Below are 11,195 nucleotides of genomic sequence, written 5' to 3'. Positions count from 1 at the left end.
GCATGTTATACCTGATTTCCTGCTGCTGAATTTTGCAGTGGATCCATAAATCTGCTATGTTTCAGAATAACTTATAAAAATCTCATTCCTGTCCTTTTATGAATCAAGATGTTTAATAGCACATTCCCAAGCACCAGCTACGTTTGCCGAGTGTATGTCATGTAGGCACTGTACAGTCAGTACTTCCTTGCCAGAACTGACTCCAAGAAGTAATACATGAGTTATTACAAGAGTAATCACAAGAGTAATACATGACAATAGCCATAGAAGAATCACCTTAAAAGCAAAGAATAGAACAGATCTGTGACTAATTAAGAGCATCTACTGATGGTCCTATAACAGTATTAACTTTGCCCCTTTTGGTTGGCAAAGGTTTTTCAGATGAACAGTACAGCATGGGGAATGCGCAGACATGCTGCACACAATTATGGCACAGCATAGTTGGAGTACAACATATCCACTATCTTTAACAGACCTAACAGTGATTGCATCTGTTATTCACATCAGCTATTATTTACATTACATGTTGTTCCTAAAGTGCCCAGCGTAAGCACAGAGAAAGTCAAACCCAACCCCCCTTTTCTCCTCTAAAGTTACCAGAACATCAAACATAGTAACTGACCAGACAATGTGGCTATACTATAAGAGGGAGCACCAATTTTCATTTAAACGTATAATGAAATAGCAAAAGGGCTGCAATGCTTTTCTGAGTTAAGATGAAAAACTAACTGTGAGGGCAAGTGTATGTGTGTGCTTAAATATAAAGAAGCTGTTAGCCTAAAGGGTGAACCACATGAACTCTGCAAGTTGGCAGAAGATTTACACAGAGGCAAAACTGCCAATTTTCAGAACTCATCTCCTGGGGCATGCAGTCTACAGCAGTTATAATTTCTGAAACTGTGGGAGTGCTGTTAGACCGAAGTGTCATTTAGAGAAAAAGAACAAAACCCAAGAAATTATATTTAAATACGTAGGTCTGCTGATGGTAGATGTCTCTACTGGTCAATACAAATACTTTTTGGAGGAAATCAGTCTAATGCTAATTCTAATGTCAAAGTAAGGGCTGATAGTAACAGCAAGAAGATGCAACTTTTCCACCTTCTGAGTGGCATGGTACAGCTGACAGTGATACACGAGATAATCTCCCCCCCTGCTTCTTTGGGAGTATGACACAATCTCACACAGTTTTTGGAGTAGATAAATTCACCTGGTGAGCCATCAAGACTCTCATTGAGGTCACAGCAGGTTTTGTAGAATGTCAAGTGGCAGGTGCAGTCATTTGCACTTTCCAGTTTGTTCCTGACTCCCTCTGCAACCAGACCTCAGCAGCACACAGAATACAGTCCACATCACTTTGAAAATATAAGACAACCTAGAAGCAGGAGGCTCATGGTATCAACCCACCTTTAGTAGTGCTCAGTAAGGCATGCAGGCTGCTGGTGGCATCCAACAGACATCCACAGATACAGCTATGCTATTCCAACCCAAACATGGCCTGCCACAACTCACCTAGCGCAGAAAAAAACAATCCCTCCAAACCTGTAGCCATACACCATTTTGCATTTGTGGGATGGGGAACACTGAAGGACTGAACTGATCCCTTCACCCACTGACAGTGGACACAGCTGTAATCTCTAGGTTTTCTAGAGGCAAAGAATGCTCCTTCCAGGTCATCCATATTCCATACCCTGTGATGTCATGCTTAGTATATGGAGCTCGGGGAAGAAGGAAGAGGGAATACACATTAGGAGTGATGGTGTTTTGTCTTTCCAAGTCACTGTTATGCATGATGGAGCCCTGCCTTCCTGGGGATGGCTGAACACCTGCCCAACTACGGGAAGTGGTGAATGGGTTCCTTGTTTTGCTTTGCTTGTGCACATGGCTTTTGCTTTACCTATTGAACTCTCTTAATCTCAACCCACAACTTTTCTCACTTTTCTGATTTCTCACCCAACCCACTGGGGGATAGTAAGCAAGTGGCTGTGTGGGGCTGAGTTGCTGGCTAGGGTTAAACCACAACAGCTGCTCTCAACCGTGCAAAGCCTGTGATGGAGTCTCTGCAAGTCTTTGGAGCAAACTCTATAGATACAAGTGTCCTATTAACATGACATACGCAGAGCAGCTCTGTTATCTGAGGCACACATTTCATTCTCAAGCACTTCATACATCTCATTTCCTGTATCTGGCCTTTGATATATTCCACTTGCTGGTAAATATGTAATAACAGCCAGGGGAATGGCCATTGTCAAATATGCAGCAGAAGAGTCTGATGGTTGCTGAGAGGATACAGTATCATCCACTGAGATGGGAAGAAATCTGGAACAACAGATTTGTCTCAGATGATATGGAGACACTTCTATGTGAGCCTAGATGTGTCTCTAGGAAAACAAGAGGTACAAATGGAATAGCTGTAGGCTGTACGGATGTGATCACTAGCTTTGTATCTCCCACTTAAACCCAGAGAGCTGTTTTCTGGCTGTGTATTAACTCCCAGAAAGACTGTAATTATGTGGTTTGAACTGCTACAAGTAACCTTATCAGAAATAACTCTCATCATACCTGAAATGATTACTTTCTTAGACAAGCTAAGGACTCTTCTCACCTTCCTGTATCACCTCAAACGGTAATTCTGCAATTTAAGAGATTACAGTGCTTGCTGAAGTGTCTGTTTTCACTTCAAAAATGGTCCCTGACAGTTTCTGCACTCTCATTAAGAGCATGTTTATATTCACAGTGGGGTGGGTACCTCCTAAACCGGTAGGTTAATACACTATCAGACTTTCCTACATCAAGATTTCACTTTTCCTTATTCAAACCTCCATCCCCAAAGGGATTTTCTGTTACCAGCCTTGTAACAAAATAACATGGTGACTGCAGCCAGATGGTCTGGCGGGAGGATTTCAATCACATACCCAGCAGTTCCTGTGGAGCAAAGCCTTCACTTACACATGGCAATCACAGGAGGGAATGTTACTTTGCTGTTTAAACGTATGCATTTGAGGTAGGATACAGATGAGGCAACACTGGCTGAGATCAATAACAAAATAAACCACTATAGATTAGTGTTGGTCAGCAACAGTATTAGCACTGGTTTATCTATAGCTCTGTTACACACATAGGATGCAGCTACACCCCAAACCCAGTACAGTGCAGAGAGCTCTGAACCAAGTAGCCGTTATCAGAAGGCCAAAACCAGAAGCCAAGTAACACCATTAGCAAGGTGCTGGGCCTGAAATCATTAGGCCCTGCTGACTGCAGCTGATTTTAACCAAACCAGTGCAAGGGGACATGCCACCAAATTTCACCCTGACTCCTCCATGTTTTGAGCCACTCTAAGTTAGTCTGGTTTGCAAGGTGAATGGCACTCATGGATCAGTTCCTGACTTCTCCAAGCCAGACTACTTGGCAGCACTGCAGCGGTCACCAAGCTTCCCTGGATGTGAGAACTGTTCCTGCCAAAGGCTTCGCTGCACCAAGGCCATGCTGAGAATTAACGTTTGCTAGACTTTATTCTTACAGCTTATGTCTCCAGGACACAGCACTGGATTATTACTGCTGGAATAGCCTTCCTCCCATTTAGGATCACTGGACCAAGGATGTCCTTGTAATATCTATGCCACAGAAGCTGCCCTGCAACAGTCCTCAGCACAGCAAGATGGGGAAGCAGTCCCTTTGCAGTTTGGAAGAGTGTCCAAGGGGCAAACTCCGAGGGAGCCCCAGGGACTACGAGGTGTTGCAGCTGCAAAATGCAAGTAGAATAAAGTTTTCGCTGAGGGATTCTGCTAAAGGCAAGGGAGCAGCAAAGAGGTCCAGAAAGCACCTTCTGGAGACTAGTTTGCAGAACAAAGAGGATGGATGGATGGATCAAAGCAGTGAAAAGCTCACCAGCTCTAGTTTTGAATCTGAACTCTGTTCTTAAGTTCTATCCAGCGCACGCTGACCACAAGGCACCAGTAGACTCTATAATCCAGGCAGCAGCAAGGGGGAGGGAGACAGTCCCTGGATGCTTCAATACCTCTGCATCTGGGATGAAAAAGAAAGGAGAACTGTTTCTTACATAGCCAGGTTACCACTGAGCTGCATTTCCAAGCAAAACTAGTGATGCTGCATACATTCCTTAAATGCCTCACTAGCTGTTCCATACGCTACCATGACAGCAAATCAAAGTAAAAATATAAACTACAGTTACCTTTCATGCAACTATTACCCTCTGTCTTGCTACAGAAAAAGAAACAAGCATTTCTATTTGGGGGAACCAAACAGAACAGCTATAGGCAAACTCTGCCATACACTCTTCAAGTCCTTTGGGTCTTAACAAATACCTTACTGAAAGCAGAACAACAAGTTGTGAATTTCTGCGTTTTCTTTCAATTTGTCCTAAAATACCACCAATCACACCTCGGCAGACACACACACTGCTACAGCTCCACCTTACCACGTGCATCAACTCTGTGTTGAGCCAACAGAAGTGAGCAATTGTTTTGCTTTTGCAGTGCTTTGGAAAATCCTGTAGATCTACTGGGAAAGGAAAATTCCCAGCTCAGAGGTCTCTCAAACCCTGGAGCAAGCAGTAGATAGGGCTCACTCTGAGCTGTTCACACAAAGTGCTGTAGCAACTGGTATGAACAGGGCTGCAGAACAGAAGTTTGGGCTGAGCAACCAAAAGGCACTACGATCCACAGTCCAGCTTGTTCAGTTAACGCACAGGCCAGGCCAGTGCACAGATGTGCTTTCTGTCTTATGCCATTCAACCCACTAATATTCTGGGAACACCAAGCCTCAGGAAAAAAAGCAGAAATTACTCAGTTTAAGGGGGTAATGCCCAGTCTTTGCTGGCCCAGTGGCAGTTGTACTGAGCCAGTAACTGATAAACTGTTGCTGCCCATCACAACATATTTTCTCTCTTATGGCCCAGGCAGTGGCATCAGCAGCAACCTCCTATGGCTACACACTGTGCCTGACAACAGGGGACTGGACAACGGCTGGGTGGGAGGACTGGGGCTACATTTGGTGGAAGCCTGTTGACACATCTCCTCCTCCTGGGCTGATCACACAACAATAATACACCTAAATTAGTTTGATTCATATCTGGGACTCAAGAGCAGGAAGGTTAAAGTTAGTATTTGCTCTGGACCACAGCAGCACCCTGTTACTGATACAGAATACATTTACAGGGTAAATGCAAGTAGTTCTTTTTCACACCACTAAGTTCAGGAGGAGGATCATCTGTAAAGGGGTCAGCCAGGGACAGAGTATTTTTCATGAAGTGGTTATGAAAAATAACAGCAGCTTGGGAGGAAAAAAGCCTCCAGAAGCGTGAAACTACATTCCAGTTCCTACTGCCTTTCTTGCTTCATTCCCAAGGCAGACACCAACCAGACTGGCAGTCCTTCCCTTTCCACCATTAAATAAGCCTCCAGGTAAGAAGACACAACAGTGCAATGGAGCAGCACGCTGTCAGAATTGATTCCTCCCAGCCTTCAAGCTGACTTCTTGACTTTGCTTTATTCAGTTAATGCCTACGACTATTACAGAACAGTTATTGTGTGTATTCTCTTTTGAGCTAAACTTCTTTACATAATGGTGAATTTAGGCTACTTAATGGGGGAACAAAAAAGAACAACAGTAAATAATTTTTTCTTACAGAAGACTATTTGCAGCAGAAAATAGCTGGTAAATTGCTGCCATTTTACTGTTTTGTTTGAATAATTTTCTGTAGGAGAATTTTAAATGCCTTGTGCATCAGAAAGGGGCAGCTGCTCCTTTTTCCAGATGGGTATTATGGTACGAGGCACTGATATAATTTCAGAGATGGACTATTGACTGTTGTGAAATGATGCTGAAAATGATGCAATCAATTTAATTCTCTAATGGCCTAAGGAAAGGAGGGGAAACTTTCTGGGCATTGTTTGACCTGCCTTATGAGAGGCTGAAAATCCTGTTCTGAGTAATCAGAAGATGGATCTCATTTTATACAACTTTTTTCATTCAGTAGCTGAAGGAGGAAGAACAGAATCTCGATTTGTAATTCCAGTTCCTTCCACTATTACTCAGAATGAATGAAGATGACAATTTCCATTCCAAAACCCAAAACACTTCAAGCCTTTAGATGACCTTCAAGAGAACTGCAAGATAGTCTGACTACAGTCATCAGAACTTTGCTGCTTCAGCTGGGTCTTTTAGAATTGTGCTGGCTTATCAACTATTTTGTGGCAATTAATTAGTTTGAACTTTTTAAAAAATAAAAAAAAAAAAATAAAATAGAGATGGTTGTATCATAGGATAAAGGGAAACTTCTGTTCAGTTCCCTGTTCTGACCAAGTCAGGGACATCTGGGATGAAAAATTACCTGTGTGCCAGTCAGAGCACAAGAGAGCATATGCATCTTTTTGTCCCACACAAAACTGGACTTTCATCCTGGAAATCAAGTTACAGCAATTCCACATTCATATAAAAATAGAGTTCATATTGCTCCACAGCAGAATTAATGTGTTTCAAATCCTGAAAAGCTGCTGAAATTGGAGTTGCTGCCCTTTCAGCAATAAAGTACTGACATCAAAAGAGGGAAATTGTCACATCCTCTTGATCAATACACAATACAGGTTGCTTCAGAGAGTGTGTGCACTACAGAAACAATCACTTTTGTTGCATCATTCTGTTCACTAGAAGCTGAAGATCATGTTCCTCTTTTTTCAAAAAAAAAAAAAAAAGAAAAAATTTTTAAACAAGCAGGGAAACTATAAAAGAGTTTTGTCACACCTGGTGAGTTGAGGTTCCAGCGACACATTCAATACAGGTATCAAAACAAGTATCATTTAAACAAACCAGCACTAAATTCAGAGCATTGTCTGATGCTCTACAGCTGAAGAGCCCCTGTGCAGCTGCAACAGGAGCCCCTGAACCAAACCTGGGCAATACTACTGGATGGCCATTTCGTGTATCATGAATTACCCCTTTGTAACAGTCTTTGGGCCCTAGACACGTTAACCTGAGCTGCTCTCAATCACAGCCATGTTCAGGGAGCAATTCCAGTCCACATTTGTTTGCCTGCATTAGCTTGGTGGTGCCTACACAAAGGACAGCTTGGCTATGAAGTTATGGGTCTAGGATTCACGAGATCTGTTTTCAACTCTCAGCTCCACTACACGTTTCCTGAGCAGGTCATTCAATTTTGTTAGCACTTTCACCTACTCCAAGCATACACTAACTGCTTCAACTGTGAAGTACCCAAGAACAGGACCACTTAAACACTGAGTAACCTGTAAGAGCTTGCAGAGAGTAGAGAATGACTCCCAGCTGGACTCCAGTGCAACGCTGCATTACAAACACCAAGATACCAAGCAAGCTCCTCCCAGTGTATGCACCCTGACTGGACATTTCTCCCCATTTCATTGGCAGCCACAGGCTGAACATGCAATGAGATGCTCTGAACTAAAAGTCAGGCTTCAGAAACCTGATTTCTGCATGAGGACATGCAGGGAAAGCATCCTGGACCTGATGCAACCTTGCTGGTTCAGCCTGCCTCCCCTGTATCCATCACATTCTCCTTCTATAATGAGCCTTCAGGATAAACAGTACCTCAACATTTTTGATTAAATGCTTTTCAAGCTCTGAAAGTCCCTAGCAAGCAAGTTAGTTTGGTCTGTGATACTGCATTATACAGCAAGCATGATTGATTGGAACAAACCTTTTCCCCTTGCACCCCACAGCTATTTCCACTAGTATTTTGATTCTGGCAAGATGTATGACATTATTGATTTACTCTGCAATGCCTGGTCTGGAGCCTCATCTGCAAAAGCATTATTCTTTATTGCTTCAATAATTTCACTGAGTGCAGAGAACTCCATTGTATTTATTTTACTTAGCATTTAGTGATTCTTTAAATTTTTTATGTGCTCTGAAGCTGACTATCAGCCATTAGCAGAAATGTACTGGAAGGTAACCAGAAATTCAGCTGTCTCCATAGACATGGGACTACTACTCTTGCTGAGCCAAAGTTCCCCATGGACGCTTTGCTTGGTCTGGGACACTGATAGCAGACTGCATTTATGCAAGATTTGAAGTGATTAGGAGGACTAGGTAGAGGAGGGAAACTCATTCTGAACTCAGGACAACACCAACTTCCATGTTCACACAGCTCCTGGTCAGCAGAAGTAAAAGCAGCATTGGATGCCTGCGGCAGGCCCACAGCAGATCCTAGCAATGGGTCTCAGAGCTCCTTCATTTTACCTCTTTTCCTTTCAAATCCCTCAGTTTATGGCACTGGATGCCCAGCAAATTCCAAACCTCTGAAAGATCCAAGGGTGCCTTGAGTATGCTTCTGGCAGATTTACAATTGTGGATTTGCCCATGCAGCCTGCGAACATGTGGGGACTTTCTGAGTACAGAGTTCGTGCTTTGACACAATACAGAGTTTAGTTGTTTGCTGTCCCCTTTGGTCTCCACATCAAGGTAGAAGTCAAAACTGCAGCTAATGCACTGATAATGAAGGGTGCCAAAAGGGTGCCATTTGTTTTCTCAGACAGAGTTTAAGGTAACTCTTTATAAACCCTACATGATTAGAGCATCTTCTGCTCTTTAAGAAGTGAACTGTAAATCCAATGGGATTGGAAAATGAGTGCTGGGAAAAGGAGCATCTACAAAGTCAGGCTAAGAGGTATTCACCCCAGGAGCCACTTTGACATGGGGTAGATAGCAGACTGACATTGGGCTTAGAAACATGCTGGAGGCTCCAAGGAAAGGCAGTGCTGAATCCCACTCAAACAAAGGGAAGCCCAAGAACATACAAGTACAGCATGGTATGACTTGAAGAAGCTCTGGTCCAGTGGTTTTTGACGGGCTGAGATTTACCAGGAGAACCACTGATCACTGCTTATTTTCACAGGCTGTTTGTGTTTCGGCTACATCCTGTAACCCAGCTTGCAGGCTGAGGACCTAAACTACTACACTAAGACAGGATACCTCCCCCTCTGATTAGAGATGTGAATAAGCTGTGATCTTCACATTAAGTAACATTTTAAAGTTTCCAGGATACCACAACATATGGAGTTATTTAGCAGCCTGAAAAGGTCACATTTACTCTGCCTCGCACCACTATTTACAGAGCACAGTTGGCATCAAAAACAATAGGTCATTTATTTTTATGCTGTAAATTTGGGGGGCACAGAAATTAGAAAAAAGAATGTGCTTGCAAAATAACAAAACTGTGAATGGAGCAAGAGGACAGCAAATGCACCCTCTCTCATGTAACAGTGCCCTTTCACTGGCCTTAAGAGGCCACTGAACATTTTCCACATCTGAAGAATCAGACTCAAGCCTTGAATATTGAGCAGAGAATGAATCCCTAAACTAAGATTTCATTATACACAACATGTGCCCAGAAGCCATTCTGCACTTCAGTCTTTGCTTTATGGCTAAAAAAATTAGCAGCTTTGTGTGAGGCGTCAGGCAGAGCGTTCGTAATACTGAAACCCCAGCGCTTCTCTTTGCCAAGCTGCCAACTTGTCTGGTTGGGTAGCAAAGGGTGTTTAAAAAAAAAGGAAAAAAAACTAAAGAAGATGACAAGAAGACAGTATTATACCCCAAGATATTGCACTCTGGCACTTTAAAGATGTATGGTCTTCCAGCAGATTGTGTGGTAATTTTCCCATGCAGAATATAAATATCTTCAGAGATTATGTTTAGAGGAAGGAGAACATTATAAAATGTGCAATGCTGCACACACATACTGAAACTCAATGTATAAAACCTTTTCACATGTTTTCTCTCCCTCTGAGCAGCTGGATGATCTGATGCAACACAGCTGACTCATTCCTGTCACCACTACCCTGCACTGTATTTCCACACAGGGTAGAACATCATCCCAACAACAAACCTTACTCGCTTCAAGAAGTGCTTCACTAACCACCTCCTTCCCTACTTCAAAAGTAAGAGATCTCTTTTTAGAGCAATGGAAATTCCACCCCAAATCCTCAAATGAGCAACTCTCCCATGAAGGCACACAGACTTGATCCTGCTTGAACGTGCAGAGCCTGGATTGCCAGTGTAACTGTGGTCTCCCAGCACAGCTCCGGCGCATCACTTGCAGCAAGCACATACACAGGCTGTTGAAAGGTTCAGAGCAAAGCCGGATTAAAACACTACATTCTGGTTTTGTATAAGAGAAAACTGGGTCAGCTCCATTGAAATCAGTAGAACACTAGTGAAGAATTAGGCTCCAAATTAATTTTGTCATGTTTTTAAAGACTGTCCCAGTGGTTTTAAACCTATTTCTTTGGCTGTGCATGTATTGACCTTCTTTAAGAGACTTTTCAGTAGTTCTAATCTGCACATCTGTTCAATGCAACAACGGGGCAATTACAAAAGCAATTTCCAAAGATACTTGTAGTATTTAGGACTGACAGATTCTCACAGGTGACAGCTGTTCTGCCATACTGCCTAGTCCACAGCAAGCTTTGTGTCACACCCAGAACAGCTCCAGGAAAATACATAAGCCACAAGTCTCTGTAGTGAAGTGGAGACTTTGTCAATGGATAAAACATCCCACAGTCCTGCCAGGGCACAGAGGAGGCTCCCCCCACCTCCAGCACTGCAAGCTCTGTGGCACTGTCCTGCTCACGTGCCAGCAGCCCCATGCTTTCTAGACACAGAAAGCATGCCCTTTCTTCCAGACACATTTACCACATACAGCATCTTTCCAGACACCACTGGGAGAAACTGAAAGCAAAGGAGTAACAGGAGAAGGCATTATTTTTGTCTTGTTTTTAATGTTATGGATTTAGCCTAAGCCTTTAGTTTAAGGGGCACACTCCTGCTGATTTCAGGAAAATTGCTGCTAGTTTAAATACTGTTTTGATTTTTTTTCTTCCCTTTAAATTAACACCCACATTTCTTTTTCAGCATTTAATGCAAACCTTGCTGATAACAGCTGGATGCTAACTGCCATCCTGCAGGTCATCAGCCAGCATTGAAATAAGTGGAAGAGGAAGACATTGCCCGCACTACTGCAGTAGCGGGTACTGATAAGACCAACAAATTGGGATGTGCTCTAGATCACAGCTGCTATTCAATGTTCCATTAATGTCTGCACTGCTTTAAACCCTCTCTCTTCTCATTTTAATCCTTAGGACAGTCAATGTCATTATGATAAGTGACTTCCCTGTCTCCAACACTGCTTATACTATACTGAATTATGA

This window comes from Nestor notabilis, unplaced genomic scaffold (assembly GCF_000696875.1).
Source record: "Nestor notabilis isolate BGI_N333 unplaced genomic scaffold, ASM69687v1 scaffold11496, whole genome shotgun sequence".
In the NCBI taxonomy this organism is placed as follows: Eukaryota; Metazoa; Chordata; class Aves; order Psittaciformes; family Psittacidae; genus Nestor; species Nestor notabilis.
This window is presented reverse-complemented; position numbering follows the sequence as displayed.